Here is a 22,039-nt window from a genome sequence, read left to right as displayed (position 1 = left end):
AAGATTTTCCTCTGCCAGCTTTCTTACATATAAACTTTAGACAATAAGTTGATAAACACTTTTTCTAATTTGTGATAATATTTGCGATACCTTTATTTCTTTACTGTATGATTAAGATAGGTTTGTAGGTATTCTCACCTTTTAGATGATAAACCGAGGTCATGGATTTGTCCTAAACCACATTAGAAATTAGAAGGATTGAAAGGCAGGTCTTCTGACTACACTGCTTTTTCTGTCGTACTCTAGAATGAGCAGTTTTAAGCTATTGTCAGCGTTCGTCACTGCTTACATCCAGATTTTTTTTTTTCTTGAGACGGAGAATCGCCCTGTTAACCCAGTCTCTTCTGCAGTGGCGTGATCTCCGCTCACTGCAACCTCCGCTTCCCGGTTCAAGCGATTCACCTGCCCCAGCCTCCGAAGTAGCTGGGATTACAGGTGCGCGCCTCCACGCCCGGCTAATTTTTGCATTTTTAGTAGAGATGGGGTTTCACCATGTTGGTCAGGCTGGTCTTGAACTTCTGACCTCGTGATCCACCCACCTGGGCCTCCCAAAGTGCTGGGATTACAGGAGTGAGCCACTGCACCCGGCTGAGATTGTTCTTAAGAAATCCAGATTAATTACTGGGTGGCTGGCAAGATGGCCAAATAGGAACAGCTCCAGTCTGCAGCTCCCAGGGAGATCCCAGGGAGATCAGCACAGAAGGTGGGTGCATTTCCAACCGAGGTACATGGCTCATCTCATTGGGACTGGTTAGACTGGTTAGACCTCCAATGGATGCAGCCTATGGAGGGTGAGCAGAAGCAGGGTGGGGCATCACCTCACCCGAGAAGCACAAGGGGTCGGGGAACTCCCTCCCCTAGCCAAGGAAAGCCACGAGGGACTGTGCTTTGAAAAATGGTGCATTCCAGCTCAGATACTACGCTTTTTCCATGGTCTTCCCAACCTGCAAACCAGGAGATTCCCTTGGGTGCCATCACCACCAGGGCCCTGGGTCTCAAGCACAGAACTGGTTGGCTGTTTGGGCGGACGCTGAGCTAACTGCAGGAGTATTTTTTCATACCCCAGTGGCGCCTGGAACACCAGCAAAACAGAACCGTTCACTCCCCTGGAAAGGGGGCTGAAGCCAGGGAGCCAAGTGGTCTAGCTCAGCAGATCCCACTCCCATGGAGCCCAGCAAGCTAAGATCCACTAACTTGAAATTCTTGCTACCAGCACAGCAAGACCTGAGACGCTGGAGCTTGGTGGGGGAAGGGGGCGTCCGCAATTACTGAGTAGAGTAGGCGATTTTCCCCTCATGGTGTAAACAAAGCCACCTGGAAGTTAGAACTGGGCAGAGCCAACCGCAGCTCAGCAAAGCCACTGCAGCCAGACTGCCTCTCTAGATTCCTCCTGTCTGGGCAGGGCATCTCTAAAAGAAAGGCAGCAGCCCCAGTCAGGGGCTTATAGAGAAAACTCCCATATCCCTGGGACAGGGCAGTTGGGGGAAGGGGCGGCTGTGGGCACAGCTTCAGCAGACTTAAACATTCCTACCTGCTGGCTCTTAAGAGAGCAGCGGATCTCCCAGCACAGCGCTTGAGCTCTGCTAAGAGACAGACTGCCTCCTCAATTGGGTCCCTGTCGCCTTTGCCTCCTGACTGGGAGATACCTCCCAGCAAGGGTCGACAGACACCTTATCCAGCAGGAGAGCTCCAGCTGGCATCTGATGGATGCCCCTCTGGGATGAAGCTTCCAGAGGAAGGTACAGACAGCAATCTTTGCCGTTTGGCAGCCTCTGCTGGTGATACCCAGGCAAACAGGGTCTGGAGAGCACCTCCAGCAGACCTGCACCAGAGGGGCCTGACTGTTAGAAAGAAAACTAACAAACAGAAAGGAATAGCATCAACATCAACAAAAAAGGACATCCATGCAAAAACCCCACCCGAAGAGCACCAGCGTCAAAGACCAAAGGTAGGTAAATCCATGAAGGTAAGGAAAAACCAGTGCAGAAAGGCTGAAAATTCCAAAAAACAGAATGCGTCTTCTCCTCCTAAGGATCACAACTCCTCACCAGCAATGGAACAAAACTGGATGGAGAATGAGTTTGACAAATTGACAGAAGTAGGCTTCAGAAGGTGGATAATAATGAACTCCTCCAAGCTAAAGGAGCATGTTCTAACCCAATGCAAGGAAGCTAAGAACCTCGAAAAAACGTTAGAGGAATTGCTAACCAGAATAACCAGTTTAGAGAAGAACATAAATGACCTGATGGAGCTGAAAAACAGCACGAGAAGTTCGTGAAGCATACACAAGTATCAATAGTCAAATCTATCAAGTGGAAGAAAGGATATCAGAGATTGAAGATCAACTTAATGAAATAAAGCGTGAAGACAAGATTAGAGAAAAAAGAATGAAAAGGAATGAACAAAGCCTCCAAGAAATATGTGACTATGTGAAAAGACCAAACTTAAGTTTGATTGGTGTACCTGAAAGTGATGGGGAGAATGAAAACACTCTTCAGGATATTATCCAGGAGAACGTCCCTAACCTAGCAAGACAGCCAACATTCAAATTCAGGAAATACAGAGAACACCACAAAGAGACTCCACAAGAAGAGCAACGCAAGACACATAATCGTCAGATTCACCAAGGTTGAAATGAAGGAAAAAATGTTAAGGGCAGCTAGAGAGAAAGGTCGGGTTACCCACAAAGGGAAGCCCATCAAACTAACAGCAAATCTCTCTGCAGAAACCCTATAAGCCAGAAGAGAGTGGGGGCCAATATTCCAACGTTCTTGAAGAAAAGAATTTTCGACCCAGAATTTCATATCCAACCAAACTAAGCTTTGTAAGTGAAGGAGAAATGAAATCCTTTACAGACAACCAAATGCTGAGAGATTTTGTCACCACTAGGCCTGCCTTACAAGAGCTTCTGAAGGAAGCACTAAATATGGAAAGGAACAACTGGTACCAGCCACTGCAAAAACATACCAGATTGTAAAGACCATCGATCCTATGAAGAAACTGCATCGACTAACGGGCAAAATAACCAGCTAGCATCATAATGACAGGATCAGATTCACACATAGCAATATTAACCTTAAATGTAAATGAACTAAATTACCCAATTAAAAGACACAGACTGGCAAATTGGATAAAAAGTCAAGACCCATTGATGTCCTGTATTCAGGAGACCCATCTCACCTGCAAAGACACATACAGGCTAAAAATAAAGGGATGGAGGAATATTTACCAAGCAAATGGAAAGTGAAAAAAAGTAGGGGTTGTAATCCTAGTCTCTGATAAAACAGACTTTAAACCAACAAAGATCAAAAAAGACAAGGGCATTACATAACGCTAAAGGGATCAATTAAACAGGAAGAGCTAATCTAAATATATATGCATCCAATACAGGAACACCCAGATTCATAAAGCAAGTTCTTAGAGACCTACAAAGAGACTTAGACTCCCACACAATAATAGTGGGAGACTTTAACACCTCACTGTCCATATTAGACAGATTAACAAGACAGAAAATTAACAAGGATATTCAGGACTTGAACTCAGTTCTCAGCCAAGCAGACCTAATAGATACCTACAGAATTCTCCACCCCAAATCAACGGAATATACGTTCTTCTCAGCACCACATCACACTTATTCTAAAATTGACCACATAATTGGAAGTAAAACACTCCTCAGCAAATGCAAAAGAACAGAAATCATAAATAGTCTCTCAGACCACAGTGCAATCAGATTAGAACTCAGGATTAAGAAACTCACTCAAAACTGCACAACTACATGAAGACTGAACAACCTGCTCCTGAATGACAACTGGGTAAATAACAAAATGAAGGCAGAAATGAATAAGTTCTTTGAAACCAATGAGAACAAAGACACATTGTACCAGAATCTCTGGGACACAGCTAAAGCAGTGTTTAGAGGGAAATTTATAGCACTAAATGCCCACAGGAGAAAGCAGGCAAGATCTAAAATCGATACCCTAATGTCACAATTAGAAACTAGAGAGAGGCTGAGGCAGGTGGATCGTGAGGTCAGGAGTTTGAAACCAGCCTGGCCAACATAGTGAAACCCCATCTCTACTAAAAATATAAAAAATTAGCTGGATGCAGTGGCAGGCACCTGTAATCCTGGCTACTGGGGAGGCTGAGGCAGGAGAATCGCCTGAACCCGGGAGGTGGAGGTTGCAGTGAGCTGAGATTGTGCCATTGCACTCCAGTCCGGGGGGCCGTGTGAGACTCCATCTCAAAAATATTAATAACTAAAGATCTAGAGAAGCAAGAGCAAACAAATTCAAAAGCTAGCAGAAGACAAGAAATAACTAAGATCAGAGCAGAACTGAAGGAGAGAGACACGAAAAAAACCTTCAAAAAATTATTGAATCCAGGAGCTGGTTTTCTGAAAAGATTAACAAAATAGGTAGACTGCTAGCCAGACTAATAATGAAGAAAAGAAAGAGGAATCAGACACAATAAGAAATAATAAAGGGGATATCATCACCGATCCCATAGAAATACTGACTGCCATCAGAGAATACTATAAACACCTCTACGCAAATAAACTAGAAAATCCAAAAGAAATGGATAAATTCCTGGACACATACACCCTCCCAAGACTAAACCAGGAAGAAGTCAAATCCCCGAGTGGACCAATAACAACTTCTGAAATTGAGGCAATAATTAATAGCCTACCAACCAAAAAAAGCCCAGGACCAGACGGATTCACAGCCGAACTTTACCAGAGGTACAAAGAAGAGCTGGTACCATTCCTTCTAACACTATTCCAATCAATAGAAAAAGAGGGACTCCTCCCTAACTCATTTTATGAGGCCAGCATCATCCTGATACCAAAACCTGGCAGAGACACAACAAAAAAGGAAAATTTCAGACCAATATCCCTGATGAACATCGATGTGAAAATCCTCAATAAAATACTGGCAAACCAAATCCAGCAGCACATCAAAAAGCTTATCTACCACAATCAACTCGGCTTCATCCCTGGAATGCAAGGCTGGTTCAACATACACAAATCAATAAACATAATCCATCACATAAACAGATCCAATGACCAAAACCACATAATTATCTCAATCGATGCAGAAAAGGTCTTCGATAAAATTCAACACCTCTTCAAGCTAAAAATTCTCAATAAACTAGGTATTGTTGGAATGCTTCTCAAAACAGTAAGAGCTATTTATGACAAACCCACAGCCAATATCGTACTGATTGGGCAAAAGCTGGAAGCACTTCCCTTGAAAACAGGCACAAGACAAGGATGTCCTTTCTCTCCACTCCTATTCAACATAGTATTGGAAGCTGTGGCCAGGACAATCAGCCAAGAGAGAAAAATAAAGGACATTCAAATAAGAAGAGAGGAAGCCAAATTGTATATGTTTGCAGATGACATGATTGTATACTTAGAAAACCCCATTGACTCAGCCCAAAATCTCCTTAAGCTGACAAGCAACTTTAGCAAAGTTTCAGGATACAAAATCAATGTGCAAAAATCACAAGCGTTCCTATACACCAATAATAGAGAATTCTCATGTATAATTGCTACAAATAGAATAAAATACCTAGGAATACAACTTACAAGGGATGTGAAGGACCTCTTCAAGGAGAACTACAAACCACTGCTCAAGGAAATAAGAGAGGACACAAACAAATGGAAGAATATTGCATGCTCATGGATAGAAGAATCAATATCATGAAAATGGCCATACTGCCCAAAGCAATATATAGATTCAGTGCTATCCCCATCAAGCTACCATTGACTTTCTTCACAGGATTAGAACAAACTATTTTAAATTTCATATGGAACCAAAAAAGAGCCCGTATAGCCAAGACAATCCTAAGCAAAAAGAACACAGCTGGAGGCATCATGCTACCTGACTTCAAACTATACTACAAGGCTACAGTAACCAAAACAGCATGGTACTAGTACCAAAACAGATATGTAGACCAATGGAACGGAACAGAGACCTCAGAAATAACGACACACGTCTACAACCATCTGATCTTTGACAAACCGGACAAAAGCAAGCAATGGGGAAAGGATTCCCTATTTAATAAATGGTGTTGGGAAAACTGGCTAGCCATATGCAGAAAACTGAAACTGGACCCCTTCCTTACACCTTATACAAAAATTAACTCACGATGGATTGAAGACTTAAACGTAAGACCTAAAACCACAAAAACCCAAGAAGAAAACCTAGGCAATACCATTCAGGACATAGGCATGGGCAAAGACTTTATGATTAAAACACCAAAAGCAACGGCAACAAAAGCCAAAATTGACAAATGGGATCTAATTAAACTAAAGAACTTTTGCACAGCAAAAGGAACTATCAGAGCGAACAGGCAACCTACAGAATGGGAGGAAATTGTTGCAATCTATCCATCTGACAAAGGGCTAATATCCAGAATTTACAAGGAACTTAAACAAATTTATAAGAAAAAACCCCATCAAAACGTAGGCAAAGGATATGAACAGACACGTCTCGAAAGAAGACATTTATGTGGCCACAAACATATGAAAAAAAGCTCATCATCACTGGTCATTAGAGAAATGCAAATCAAAACCACAATGAGATACCATCTCATGCCAGTTAGAATGGCAATCATTAAAAAGTCAGGAAACAACATGCTGGAGAGCATGTGGAGAAATACGAACACTTTTGCACTGTTGGTGGGAGTGTAAGTTCAACCATTGTGGAAGACAGTGTGGCGATTCCTCAAGGATCTAGAACCAGGAATACCATTTGACCCAGCAATCTCATTACTAGATATATACCCAAAGGATTATTAGTCATTCTACTATAAAGACACATGCACATATATGTTTATTGCTTCACTGTTCACATTAGCAAAGACTTGGAACCAACTCAAATGCCCATCAATGATAGACAGGATAAAGAAAATGTGGCACATATACACCATGGAATACTATGCAGCCATAAAAAAGGATGAGTTCATGTCCTTTGCAGGAACGTGGATGAAGCTGGAAACCATCATTCTCAGCAAACTAACACAGGAATGAAAACCAAACACTGCACGTTCTCATAGGTGGGAGTTGAACAATGAGAACACATGGATACAGGGCGGGGAACATCACACACTGGGGACTATTGGTGGGCGGGGAGCTAGCGGAGGGGTAGCATTAGGATAAATACCTAATGTAGATGACGGGTTGATGGGTGCAGCAAACCACCATGGCACATGTATACTTACGTAACAAACTTGCACGTTCTGCACATGTATCCCAGAACTGAAAGTATAATTTTAAAAATCCAGATTAAAGCAAGCAACATTTCTTCTTTCTTCCATGGGATATTCTGTTGCTCCTTCTGATACATTCTGCTCCTTTTTCCCCCACCATTATTAGATCTATTTCCTCTAGTGAATCTGGTGCTGCCTCTGTCTTTACAAAAAGCAATTCTGCTGTCTTCCTAGCTCAAAAAGCATGAAGGGTTTTATGAAAAATCAGTAATATACAATGGGGGAAGTAGTATTGGAAAACTTTTTGAAGGACAGCATAGTTTCAGCACAAATGCAGTTTAAATCAGTTTTCTAGGGAGTCTAAATCTATATTGTATGAGACTCTTGGTTCAGGAATAAATTCAATATATTCCTTAAACTTAAAAAACATTAAATTATCTTCAATGAAATGTTTATAGTAAACTAATGAACAGTTCATAGTAATTAGTTATATTTCACAGAGATCAGTAACAAAAGCTCACAAATTTTTCTTCTCACCCATAAATTTAATATTTCACTCCTGAAAATTTTAGTTATTTATACTTTTTAAAAATACTTCTACATGGTACCATGCACCTGTAGTCCCAGCTACTCAGGGGGCTGAGGTTGGAGGATCGCTTGAGCCTAGGAGGCCGAGGCTTCAGTGAGCTGTGATCATGCCACTACATTCCAGCTTGGGTGACAGAACAAGACCCTGTTTCAATAAAAATGAAAATAAAATTTAAAAAATACTTTCAGTTAAGTCGGGCATGTAAAGTTACCTAACAATCTGAAAAACAACACCAAGTGGAGATGTTAAACTGCTCAGTTATTACATTTTACTGAAGAGATCATTTGATTTCTTAATACAGTTTCTTGGGCATGTTAATTCTGCAGATCTTGAACAACTAATAACTAGTTGCTGTGACATATAGGTGGAACATTAATAAAGCAGTATTTGTCACCTTAGAAGATTTATGAATTGGGAGAATTAAGCTATACCATCTAAAGATCCAAATGTACAAATATATCACAGAAAACCAGGATCTCTATGAGCCTTGAATTAGGAGTCAGGACATCTGTGTTGATCCTATTCAATTTTCCGTGTGTGTTCCAGGACAGTCTACTTTAATCTCTAAAGCTCAACTTTGTTATCCGTAAAATTAAGTTACTGAACTAAATGTCTAAGGTTTCTCTTAGTCCAGGAGACTTCAGGGACAACCTCCCAGTTATCTTCTCCTAGTGGAGTCTTATCGATAGAGTTTAGTCTCTCACTAAGAAGTTCACGTGAGCCATGTTTTTCGGGGTTTTTATTGGGGGTTGGTCATACAGGCATGGAGCATCCACATGGCTGACTTTACTCAGTCCCCAGCCTCTCCAGAAGTCAAACTGATACTATGTGGCCCAAGGCTGCACCGTAACTCACATTGTTAGCATAAACTATTTGTAATGGCCCAAGGCCCCAGATAAAGAAAGACACTCTTATCAGGCAGACTATTCTACATGTGTACCCTTTGTTTAACTCCCACTTATAAGTCAGAACATCAGTATTTGACTTTCTGTTTCTGAGTTATTTTACTTAGGATAATGGCCTCAAATTCCATCAATGTTGTTGCAATTGACAGAATTTCATACTCATTATAGCTGAGTAGCATTCCATGGTCCATATATACCACATTTTAATCTAATCATCCATTGATAGACACTTAGGTTGATTCTATATCTTTGCTATTATGAATAGTGCTGTGATAAATATAGGAGTGAACGTGTCTTTTTTTTTTTTTTTTTTTTTTTTTTTGAAATGGAGTCTCGCTCTGTCACCCAGGCTGGAGTGCAGTGGCGCAATCTCGGCTCACTGAAAGCTCTGCCTCCCGGGTTCACGCCATTCTCCTGCCTCAGCCTCCCGAGTAGCTGGGACTACAGGCACCCGCCACTACGCCTGGCTAATTTTTTGTATTTTTAGTAGAGGTGGGGTTTCACTATGTTAGCCAGGATGGTCTTGATCTCCTGACCTCATGATCCGCCCGCCTCGGCCTCCCGAAGTGCTGGGATTACAGGCGCGAGCCACCGTGCCCGGCCCGAAGGTGTCTTTTTGATACAAGAATTTATTTCCCTTTGGGTGTATACCCAGTAGTGGAATTGCTGAATGGAATTATAGTTCCATTTTTTAGTTATTTGAGAAATCTTACTGTTTTTCCATAAAGTTGTACTGAAAGAAATAGAGAGCAATGTAATAATACTGGAGGACTTCACTCCACTTACATCACTATATACATCATCGAGGCAGGAAGTCAACAAAGAAACTCTGGACTTAAATTGGACTTCAGACCAAATTAACCTAATAGACGTTTACAGAACATTCTACCCTACAACCACAGAATACACATTCTTCTTACCTGAACATGGAACATTCTGGCCAGGTGCGGTGGCTCACGCCTGTAATGCCTGCACTTTGGGAGGCCAGGCGGGCAGATCACCTGAGGTAAGGAGTTCGAGACCAGCCTGGCCAACATGGGGAAACCCAGTCTCTCACTGTCTCTCCACTCTCCATCTTCTACTTCGCCCTCTATTTAGTCAATTTCTGACCAACAGATTGCTGAATCTTCAACCGTGAAAAGTCTTTTACCCTACCTTAAACTTAACAGATTAGCCTGCTATTGTTTTATGTACACAAGACCGAGGCCAGGTACGGTGGCTCACGCCTGTAATCCCAGAACTTTGGGAGGCCAAGGCAGGTGGATCACTTGAGGTCAGGAGTTCGAGACCAGCCTAGTCAACATGGTGGAACCCTGTCTCTACTAAAAAACACAAAAATTAGCCAGGCATGGTGGCAAGCGCCTGCAGTCCCAGCTACTTGGGAGGCTGAGGCACAAGAATCGCTTGAACCCAGGAGGCAGACGTTGCAGTGAGCTGAAATCGCACCACTGCATTCCAACCTGGGCGATAGAGGGAGACTCAGTCTCAAAAAAAAGAAAAGAAAACACAAGACCCACAAGTCAGAGTAAAAGACCGTTTATCACTCATGGCTAAAGCAGCAACAAAAGCAATGTCTTTTTGCTGTGAGTCTCAAAGCCCCCAAATTCACAGGGCAGCACTGTGAGATGATGTTACCTGCGCATGCAGTGGGGAATGCTACAGGAGAGAAAACCCTGAAATAAAAAGAGAGACAGAGGTAGACATTTATTCTGGAGTATAAGCAAATCTTCACCAGGGAGAGAGAGGGAGACTTTACTATCCTGGAATGTCCTCAGGGAGGGCAGTGTTCTCTATCTTTATTGTACCAGTCAGGAATATTCCTTCTGACCTTAAAGTAAACACTATCTCTTGCATTCAAGGATGTTTGTCATGCAAACCCCTTTGCTCAGAAGATCCAGACCATGCAAAAACATGAGGCGTTCATAGAGAATTCTCTTCCAACACAGATTTTCCCAGGTTTCTCTTAGCTTCAGATATCTCTCAGTCTATACTCACTGCTTCTGTTGTCTTACTTCCTATCAACTCCTTGCACTTCTGCTCTGTCAATCTGAAAACTATTCTCTGCAAGGTACCAGTGACATACCAGTCACTCAATTAAATGGTCTTTTCTTAATCATTTCTGACGTTTTGCAGAATTTAACAATGGCTCTACTTTCTTCCTTTTAACTCTAAACTTCTCTGCTGTTTTCTATGACTAGTCTGATTCTTACGTTTCTCTCCTCTGCCCATCTCCCTTTTCTTTACTCTTGTGCTTTCTAATTCTATTAAATGTGAACATATCACAGGTTGACTCTATTCTACACTTGTTCCCTTAAGTGTATTCTACTGAGTTTCAGCTGTCACCTCTATAGGTGACTGTAATTTCCTTCTTACATTCCAAAACTCACCTATTATCTTTATTTCTGCCTAGATGTAATAAATTTTAAATATAACAATACATTTCGTGACCTGGCTTTTAAGTTTTTTGTCAGTGATGCCTTCATTCTATCAATTCTTTAGATTCAAAACCTGAGAATATAGTTTAGTCAGCTCACTCAAGTTCAACAGTTTAACTGGAATTCTTTGCCCTACCGTAATGCATTTTCTATACTGTCACTTAAGAAATCATTCATAGAATCATATTACAGAGTTTATAGTCAGCCTAATTCTTCAGCATTTTATACAAATCCTCCACGATTTGATGACTGCTTGCCTCCAGCTTCAACTTCGGCTGTTTCCCACACTATCCCACACACCACCACCATACGAAAGCACTTTCTTTGACCTAAATTCACTGCTCATTTATTCAAACACTTTCTGAAAACCTACTGTGAACTAGGCATTATGGTAGGTACTAGGGCTCTGTATCTGAGTAAGTTATGGTCTTTCTTGAGAGAGAAATAAATATGTAAATAAATGATATAGATTATGATTAATAATGCAAGGATAAAAAGAGTTTTCTGTCTCCCTGAGACACTTAACCTAACAATATAAAGAATGACATTCTAGTAATGTCTGGAAGGATGAGTTGGAATTTGTTATCTGGCCATAAAACATAGTCTAAGCAAAGTAAAAATATGTACAAAGGCACAGAGATATAAAATTGAACCACCTATTTGAAGAGTTGTAAATAATTCAGAATGACCAGGCCAGGTGCAATGGCTCATGCCTATAATCCCAGTACTTTGGGAGGCTGAGGCGGGTGGATCATTTGAGGTCAGGAGCTGGAGACCAGCCTGGCCAGCGTGGTGAAACCCTGTTTCTACTAAAAATACAAAAATTAACTGGGCATGGTGGCACACGCCTGTAGTCCCAGCTACTCTAGAGGCTGAGGCAGGAGAATTGCTTGAACCATGGAGGTGGATATTGCAGTGAGCCGAGATTGTGCCTGTGCACTCCGGCCTGGGTAACAGAGTGAGATTCCTTCAATAAAAAGTAAAACGAAATAATAATTCAGAATGACTAAATCGTAAGTTTGAAGGTGGGCCTAAAAGGATACAAGGATGGGAAGGTGCAGCTAGACAATAAAAGACCTTTTATGTATTAAAGGAGTGTGGACATTTTTCTGGAATAGTGTGATCAGATGTACTTTTTAAAAAGAAGTTCCTCCATCATAATAATTTATTCAGGTAAGAATCATTGGTAGATATTATGAACTAGTCAAGGAAATTTGAAGAATAAAAGATACTTACATCATCTCTAAATATTGCTCTATGTGATACTCTTTAAATACAATGGGAAAACAGTACCTACATGGTGGAAAAACACTATAAATACCACTTTAACCAGTTTATTAAAGTTTTTTATTGTGTTTTGTTTCTGAGACAGAATTTTGCTCTTGTTGCCCAGGCTGGAGAGCAATGATGCAATCTTGGCTCACTGCACCCTCTGCCTCCTGAGTTCAAGCAATTCTCCAGCCTCAGCCTCCCGAGTAGCTGGGACTACAGGTGCGTGCCACCACTCCCGGCTGCTTTTTTTATTTAATAGAGACGGGGTTTCACCATGTTGGCCAGGCTGGTCTCGAACTCCTAACCTCAGGTGATCCATCTGCCTCAGCCTCTCAAAGTGCTGGGATTACAGGCGTGAGCCACCACTCCTGGCCCAATTGATTAAAGTTAACATCACAGTAATGGGACAAATCAACATCATGAACCTCCTGATATAATGCATTGAAGAGAATGCAACATCATCACTTCTGTGGTAATCCTACCAAAATGCATATCCAAAATCTAATCATAAGGAAACACTATAAGATCACTGGTCTCTATGTTCTTCAAAATTGTGAATATCATGAAAGACAAAGGAAAGAAGTGAAGGTTAAAAGAGACTAAATACACATGAAATATGTACATAATGCATAATCCCTGTTTTTTTTCATAAAGGACTTTATTGGAATGATTGGAAAAATATGAATAAGGTCTGAAAATTACATGAAAGTATACATATTCAGTTTTGTGATTTTTGTAATTATACTGTGGTTACATAGAATTTTCATCTTTAAAGAAGTATACATTGAAGTACTTAGGGCAAAGGAGTGTCAAACAACTTGCTCTCAAATGATTTTTTGAAAATCATATATAGAACATTGATGTTCACAGCAGCAGCATTCACAATGGCCAAAAGGTAGAGGCCAGCTAAGTGTCTATTGGTGGATGAATGGATAAGCAAAATGTGGTATACACATGCAGTGGAATAGTATTCAGCCTTAGAAAGAAAGGACATTCTGACACATGCTACAGTGTAAATAAACCTTGAAGACATTATGCTAAATGAAAGTCACAAAAGGACAAATATTGTATGAATCTACTTATGTGAGGTACATATAGTAGTTAAATTCAAAAGGACAGAAAGTAGAGAGATGGCTGCCAGAGCCTGGAGGAGGAGGGAATGGGGAGTTGTTGTTTAATGAATGGGTATAGAGTTTCAGTTTGGGAAGATTGAAAGATTCAGGAGATGGATAAAGGTGATGGTTGCACAACATTGTGAGTGTACTTAATGCCACTGAACCATACACTAAAAAATGGTTAAATTTTATGTTCTATCTATGTTACCACAATTTTTAAAAAATAAATCGTGTATGGAGGGGGAATTTTAAAAAGTGATCAAATGAACAGTTATCATCTGAAGAGGTGGATGGAATTAAGAATGAAAGTAATGAATTAAAAGGCTGCTGTAATAATCCACTGTGATAGTGGAGATGGCAAAAGTGGATGCATCTATGACTTAATATAAGTAGTACAGTTTAGAGACTAATAGTATACTATTTTAGACTCCTTCATTACATTCAGCCTCTGGTAGATGGTAGTACTGTTACCAAAACACAGTCAGGCACCACGTAACATTTCAGTCAATAACTCACCCCACATACAACAGTGGTCCCATAAGATTATAATGAAGCTGAAATATTCCTATAACCTAGTGACGTTGCAGCCATTTTAACATCATAGCCATTGTAACATCATAGCACAATGCATTACTCACATGTTTATGGTGATGCTAGTGTAAACAAAGCTGTGCTGCCGGGGGTATAAAAGTGTAGCACATACAATTATGTACAGTATATAACACTGGATAATAAATGATTATATTACTGGTTTATGTATTTACTATTATTTTAGAATGCCTTTCTACTTATTAAAAAAAAGTTAACTGTGATACAGCCTCACATAGGTCCTTCAGGAAGTATTCCAGAAGAAGGCATTGTTATCATAGGAGATGACAGCTCCATACATGTTATTGCATCTAAACACCTTCCAGTGGCACAAGATGTGGAGTTAGAAGACAGTGATACAGATGGTCCTGACCCTGTGTAGGCCTAAGCTAATGGGTGTATTTATGTCTTAGCTTTTAAGAAAAAAGTTCAAAAAGTAAAAAATAAAAATGAAAACATTTTACAATAGAAAAAAAAGCTTATTGAATAAGGATATGAAGAAAGAAAATATTTTTGTACAGCTGTATGATGTATTTGTGTTTTAAGCCAAGGGTTAGTACAAGAGTCAAAAATTTAAAAAGTGTATAAATTTAAAAAGTTATAGTAAGCTGAGGTTAACTTATTATTCATTTTTAAAAATAAATTTAGTGTAGCATAAATGTACAATGTTTATAAATTCTACAGTAGTGTACAGTAATGTCCTAGGCCTACACGTTCACTTACCACTCACTCACGGGCTCACCCAGAGCAACTTCCAGCCCTGTAAGCTGCATTCATATTAAGTGCAGTAGATGGTAGTACAGTATGATACTGGCTATGGGTTTGTAATGGTAGCAGCTCCTCTATACAAGTGCACCATTTTTTTCTTTTATACCACATTTTTACTGTGTGTTTTCTATGTTTAGATACACAAATACTTACCATCGTGTTATACTTGCACATAGCATTTGGTACAGCAGTAACATGTTGTACAAGTTTGTAGCCTAGGAGCATAGGCTATATACCATATGGCCTAGGTATGTAGTAGGCTATACCATCTAGGTTTGTGTAAATATACTCTGTAATGTTCACACAGCGACACATTGTGCTTTTTTTGTTGTTTGTTTTGTTTTTTATTATGCTTAAAGTTCTAGGATACATATGTACAATGTACAGGTTTGTTACATAGGTATACATGTGCCATGTTCGTTTGCCGCACCCATCAACTCAACATTTACATTAGGTATTTCTCCTAATGCTATCCCTCCCCCAGCTCCCCATCCCTTTATAGGCCCCAGTGTGTGATGTTCCCTGCCCTGTGTCCATGTGTTCTCATTGTTCAACTCCCACCTATACATGAGAATATGCAGTATTTGGTTTTCAGTCCTTGTGATAGTCTGCTGAGAATGATGTTTTCCAGCTTCACCCATGTCCCTGCAAAGGACAGGAACTCATTCTTTTTTATGGCTGTATAGTATTCCATGTTGTATATGTGCCTCATTTTCTTAATCCAGTCTATCGTTGGTGGACATTTGGGTTGCTTCCAAGTCTTTACTATTGTGAATAGTGCCGCAGTAAACATACACGTGCATGTGTCTTTATAGTAGCATGGTTTATAATCCTTTGGGTATATACCCAATAATGGGATCACTGGATCAAGTAGTATTTCTAATTCCAGATCCTTGAGGAATGGCCATACTGTCTTCCACAATGGTTGAACTAATTTACACTCCCACCAACAGTGTAAAAGCGTTCCTATTTCTCCACATCCTCTCCAGCATCTGTTGTTTTCTGACTTTTTAATGATCACCATTCTAACTGGTGTGAGATGGTATCTCATTGTGGTTTTGATTTGCATTTCTCTAATGAGTAGTGATGATGAGTATTTTTTCATGTGTCTGTTGGCTGCATAAATGTCTTCTTTTGAGAAGTGTCTGTTCATATCCTTTGCCCACTTTTTGATGTTGTTGTTTGTTTTTTTCTTGTAAATTTGTTTAAGTTCTTTGTAGATTCTGGATATTAGCCCTTTGTCAGATGGGTAGATTACAAAAATTTTCTCCCATTATGTAGGTTGCCTATTCACTCTGATGACAGTTTCTCTTGCTGTGCAGAAGCTCTTTAGTTTAATTAGATCCCATTTGTTTATTTTGGCTTTTGTTGCCATTGCTTTTGTGTTTTAGTCATGAAGTCTTTGCCCATGCCTATGTCCTGAATGGTATTACCTAGGTTTTCTTGTAGGATTTTTATGGCTTTAGGTCTTACATTTAAGTCTTTAATGCATCTTGAATTAATTTTTGTGTAAGGTGTAAGGAAAGGATCCAGTTTCAGCTTTCTACATGTAGCTAGCCAGTTTTCCCAGCACCATTTGTTACATAGGGAATCCTTTTCCCATTGTTTGTTTTTGTCAGGTTTTTCAAAGGTCAGATGGTTGTAGATGTGGGGTGTTATTTCTGAGGGCTCTGTTCTGTTCCATTGGTCTATATCTCTGTTTTGGTACCAGTACCATGCTGTTTTGGTTACTGTAGCCTTATGCTGTAGTTTGAAGTCAGGTAGTGTGATGCCTCCAGCTTTGTTCTTTTTGCTGTTTTGCTAGGATTGTCTTGGCTATGCAGGCACTTTTTTGGTTCCATATGAACTTTAAAGTATTTTTTCCAATTCTGTGAAGAAAGTCATTGGTAGCTTGATGGGGATAGCAATGAATCTATAAATTACCTTGGGCAGTATGGCCATTTTCATGATACTGATTCTTCCTATCCGTGAGTATGGAATGTTCTTCCATTTGTTTGTGTCCTCTTTGATTTCATTGAGCAGTGTTTGTAGTTCTCCTTGAAGAGGTCCTTCACATCCCTTGTAAGTTGGATTCCTAGGTATTTTATTCTCTTTGAAGCAATTGTGAATGGGAGTTCACTCATGATTTGGCTCTCTGTCTGTTATTGGTGTATAGGAATGCTTGTGATTTTTGCACATTGATTTTGTATCCTGAGACTTTGCTGAAGTTGCTTGTCAGCTTAAGGAGATTTTGGGCTGAGACGATGGGGTTTTCTAAATATATAATCATGTCATCTGCAAACAGGGACAATTTGACTTCCTCTTTTCCTGATCAAATACCCTTTATTTCTTTCTCTTGCCTGATTGCCCTGGCCAGAATTTCCAACACTATGTTGAATAGTAGTGGTGAGAGAGAGCATCCTTGTCTTGTGCCGATTTTCAAAGGGAGTGCTTCTAGTTTTTGCCCATTCAGTATGATACTGGCTGTGGGTTTGTAATAAATAGCTCTTATTATTTTGAGATACGTTGCATCAATTCCTAGTTTATTGAGAGTTTTTAGCATGAAGGGCTGTTGAATTTAATCGAAGTCCTTTTCTGCATCTATTGAGATAATCATGTGGTTTTTGTCATTGGTTCTGTTTATGTGATGGGTTATGTTTATTGATTTGCATATGTTAAACCAGCGTTGCATCCCAGGGATGAAGCCGAGTTGATTGTGGTGGATAAGCTTTTTGATGTGCTGCTGGATTCAGTTTGCTAGTGTTTTATTGAGGATTTTCACATCGATATTTATTAGGGATATCGGTCTAAAATTTTCCTTTTTTGTTGTGTCTCTGCCAGGCCTTTGTGTCAGGATGATGCTGGCCCCATAAAATGAGTTAGGGAGGATTCCCTCTTTTTCTATTGATTGGAATAGTTCAGAAGGAATGGTAGCAGCTCCTCTTTGTACCTCTGGTAGAATTCAGCTGTGAATCCATCTGGTCCTGGATGTTTTTTGGTTAGTAGGATATTAATTATTGCCTCAATTTCAGAACCTGTTATTAATCTATTCAGAGATTCAACTTCTTCCTGGTTTAGTCTTGGGAGGGTGTATGTGTCCAGGAATTTATCCATTTCTTCTGGATTTTCTAGTTTATTTGTGTAGAGGTGTTTATAGTATTCTCTGATGGTAGTTTGTAATTCTGTGGGATCGGCGATGATATCCCCTTGATCATTTTTTGTTGCATCTGTTTGATTCTTCTCTCTTTTCTTCTTTATTAGTCTTGCTAGTGGTCTATTTTGTTGACCTTTCAAAAAACCAGCTCCTGGATTCATTGATTTTTTGAAGAGTTTTTCGTGTCTCTCTCCTTCAGTTCTGCTCTGGTCTTAGTTGTTTCTTGCCTTCTGCTAGCTTTTGAATTTGTTTGCTCTTGCTTCTCTAGTTCTTTTAATTGTGATGTTAGGGTGTCAATTTTAGATCTTTCCTGCTTTCTCTTGTGGAATTTAGTGCTGTAAATTTCCCTCTACACACTGCTTTAAATGTGTCCCAGAGATTCTGGTACGATGTGTCTGTGTTCTCGTTGGTTTCAAAGAACATCTTTATTTCTGCCTTCATTTCATTATTTACCCAGTAGTCATTCAGGAGCAGGTTGTTCAGTTTCCATGTAGTTGTGCAGTTCTGAGTGAGTTTCTTAATCCTGAGATTGATTGCACTGTGGTCTGAGACACAGTTTGTTGTCATTTGTGTTCTTTTACATTTGTTCAGGAGTGTTTCACTTCCAATTATGTGGTCAATTTTAGAATAAGTGTGATGTGGTGCTGAGAAAAAGGTATATTCTGTTGATTTGGGGTGGAGAGTTCCGTAGATGTCTATTAGGTCCGCTTGGTGCAGAGCTGAATTCAAGTCCTGGATATCCTTGTTAACCTTCCGTCTCATTGATCTGGCTAATATTGACAGTGGGGTGTTAAAGTCTCCCATTATTGGGAATCTAAGTCTCTTTGTAGATCTCTAAGGACTTGCTTTATGAGTCTGGGTGCTTCTGTATTGGGTGCATATATATTTAGGATAGTTAGCTCTTGTTGAATTGATCCCTTTACCATTCAGTAATGGCCTTCTTTGTCTCTTTTGATCTTTGTTGGTTTAAAGTCTGTTTTATCAGAGACTATGATTGCAACCCCTGCTTTTTTTTGCTTTCCATTTGCTTGGTAGATCTTCCTCCATCCCTTTATTTTGAGCCTATGTGTGTCTCTGCACGTGAGATGGGTCTCCTGAATGCAGCACACCAATGGGTCTTGACTCTTTATCCAATTTGCCAGTCTGTGTCTTTTAACTGGGAGCACTTAGCCCATTTACATTTAAGGTTAATATTGTTATGTGTGAATTTGATCCTGTCATTATGATGTTAGCTGGTTATTTTGCCCGTTAATTGATGCAGTTACTTCATAGCATTGATGATCTTTATAATTTCTCATGTTTTTGCAGTGGCTGGTACTAGTTGTTTCTTTCCATGTTTAGTGCTTCCTTCAGGAGCTCTTGTAAGGCAGGCCTGGTGGTGACAAAATCTCTCAGCATTTGCTTGTCTGTAAAGGATTTTATTTCTCCTTTGCTTATGAAGCTTAGTTTGGCTGGATATGATATTCTGGGTTGAAAATTCTTTTCTTTAAGATTGTTGAATATTGAACCCCACTCTCTTCTGGTTTGTGGGGTTTCTGCCGAGAGATCCCATGTTAGTCTGATGGGCTTCCCTTTGTGGGTAACCTGATCTTTCTCTCTGGTGGCCCTTAACATTTTTTCCTTCATTTCAACCTTGGTGAATCTGACAATTATGTGTCTTGGGGTTCCTCTTCTCAAGGAGTATCTTTGTGGTGTTCTCTGTATTTCCTGAATTTGAATGTTGGCCTGCCTTGCTAGGTTGTGGAAGTTCTCCTGGATAATATCCTGAAGAGTGTTTTCTAACTTGGTTCCATTCTCCCCATCACTTTCAGGTACACCAATCAAATGTAGATTTGGTCTTTTCACATAGTCCCATATTTCTCGGAGGCTTTGTTCATTTCTTTTTACTCTTTTTTCTCTAATCTTGTCTCCTCACTCTGTTTTATTAATTTATCTTGAATCACTGGTATCCTTTCTTCCACTTGATTGAATCGGCTATTGAAGCTTGTGCATGCATCACGAAGTTGTCGTGCTGTGATTTTCAGCTCCATCAGGTCATTTAAGGTCTTCTCTACACTGTTTATTCTAGTTAGCCATTTGTCTAACCTTTTTTCAAGGTTTTTTGCTTTCTTGCATTGGGTTAAAACATGCTCCTTTAGCTCGGAGAAGTTTGATTACTGACCTTCTGAAGCCTACTTCTGTCAACTCGTCAAACTCATTCTCCATCCAGTTTTGTTCCATTGCTGGTGAGGATCTGCTATCCTTTGGAGGAGAAGAGGCATTCTGGTTTTTGGAATTTTCAGCTTTTGTGTTCTAGTTTCTCCCCATTTTTGTGGTTTTATTTACCTTTGGTCTTTGATGTTGGTGACCTGCAGATGGGGTTTTGGTGTGGATGTCCTTTTTGTTGATGTTGATGCTGTTCCTTTCTGTTTGCTAGTTTTCCTTCTAACAGTCAGGCCTCTCAGCTGTAGGTCTGTTGGAGTTTGCTGGAGGTCCACTTCAGAACCTGTTTGCCTGGGTATCACCAGGGGAGGCTGCAGAACAGCAAATATTGCAGAACAGCAAATATTGCTGCCTGGTCCTTCCTCTGGATGCTTTGTCCCAGAGGGGCACCCGCCTGTATGAGGTGTCTGTCAGCCCCTACTGGGAGGTGTCTCCCAGTCAGGCTACACAGGGGTCAGGGACCCACTTGAGGAGGCAGTCTGTCCGTTCTCAGAGCTCTAACTCCATGCTGGGAGAATCACTGCTCTCTTCTGAGCTGTTAGACAGGGACGTTTAAGTCTGCAGAAGTTGTCTGCTGCCTTTTGTTCAACTATGCCCTGCCCACAGAGGTGGCGTCTAGAGAGGCGGTAGTCCTTGCTGAGCTGCGGTGGGCTCCACCCAGTTCGAGCTTCCCGGCTGGTTTGTTTACCTATTCAAGCCTCAGCAATGGCGGATGCCCCTCCCCCTGCCAGGCCGCAGTGTTGCAGGTCGATCTCAGACTGCTGCGCTAGCATTGAGCAAGGCTCTGTGGGTGTGGGACCCACCGAGCCAGGCACGGGAGGGAATCTCCTGGTCTGCCAGTTGCTAAGACTGTGGGAAAAGTGCAGTATTTGGACGAGAGTGTACCATTCCTCCAGGTACAGTCTGTCATGGCTTCCCTGGCCTAAGAAAGGGAAATTCCCCAACTCCTTGCACTTCCCAGGTGAGGCGACACCCCATTGTGCTTCAGCTCACTCTCCATGGGCTGCACCCACTGTCCAATCAGTCCCAATGAGATGAACCAGGTACCTCAGTTGGAAATGCAGGAATCACCTGTCTTCTGCATCAACCTTGCTAGGTGCTGCAGACTGGAGCTGTTCCTATTTGGCCATCTTGGAAGGGACCCGTCTTATATCTGCAAACGGTGCATTTGTAACAATGCGTTTCTCAGAACATATCTCTGTCATTACATATGGCTGTACAGTAGGTATGAGCCATATGAGTACATATGGCTGTACAGTAGGTGTGAGTAGATGCACAGGCATCTATCTTAGCCTGATGATTCACCTGCCTAACACCAATTTACTCTTCATAAGTTGGCTCAAATATTATGAGAAGTCCTCCCTGACGCTCCAGACAGTTTTTCCCCTTACCTCATACCCTTTCTTGAGGTGAATTAGTCTTTTTCTCTTTCTAGATTTTGTGATAGCATATTTTGCATTTATATCACAATGTATCCAAATAGATGGTTTTTCTGTTCTTTCATACTTTGAGCTCCTAGAGAGCAGAAACCGTGGTCATGTTTATGAATCCATAGCACCTTTCATAGAGTGTGATATATAATAGGCACTTGGTAAATGTTTGAGTGAAATAAGTGAGTTACCATGTACCTCAACTATTTTTCTTCATAATGTACTTTCTTCTTTCTTTCCAGGTCCCCAAACTTCATACTCTACTTCAATAGTCCTGTAACTGGTCTTTCTACTTTTATTTTGTAGTTCCTCTGTAGTAGCCTGTACGCTAATGTCAGATTAATGAAATTCCATATTTTGGAATAGCTGTATAAAAACTTTCAATATCTT

General features: G+C 40.5%; 1 protein-coding gene across 1 annotated transcript in view; it reads left to right on the top strand.

The window, feature by feature from the left end:
* Positions 1–22,039, top strand: part of GPR137C (G protein-coupled receptor 137C) — a 78,274-nt gene that overhangs the window by 15,358 nt on the left and 40,877 nt on the right. The gene's annotated exons all lie outside the window — the stretch shown is intronic.

This window comes from Hylobates moloch, unplaced genomic scaffold (assembly GCF_009828535.3).
Source record: "Hylobates moloch isolate HMO894 unplaced genomic scaffold, HMol_V3 SCAFFOLD_16, whole genome shotgun sequence".
Classification (NCBI taxonomy): Eukaryota; Metazoa; Chordata; class Mammalia; order Primates; family Hylobatidae; genus Hylobates; species Hylobates moloch.
The sequence above is the reverse complement of the archived record's forward strand: the minus strand, read 5'-3'. Positions and strand labels throughout refer to the sequence as shown.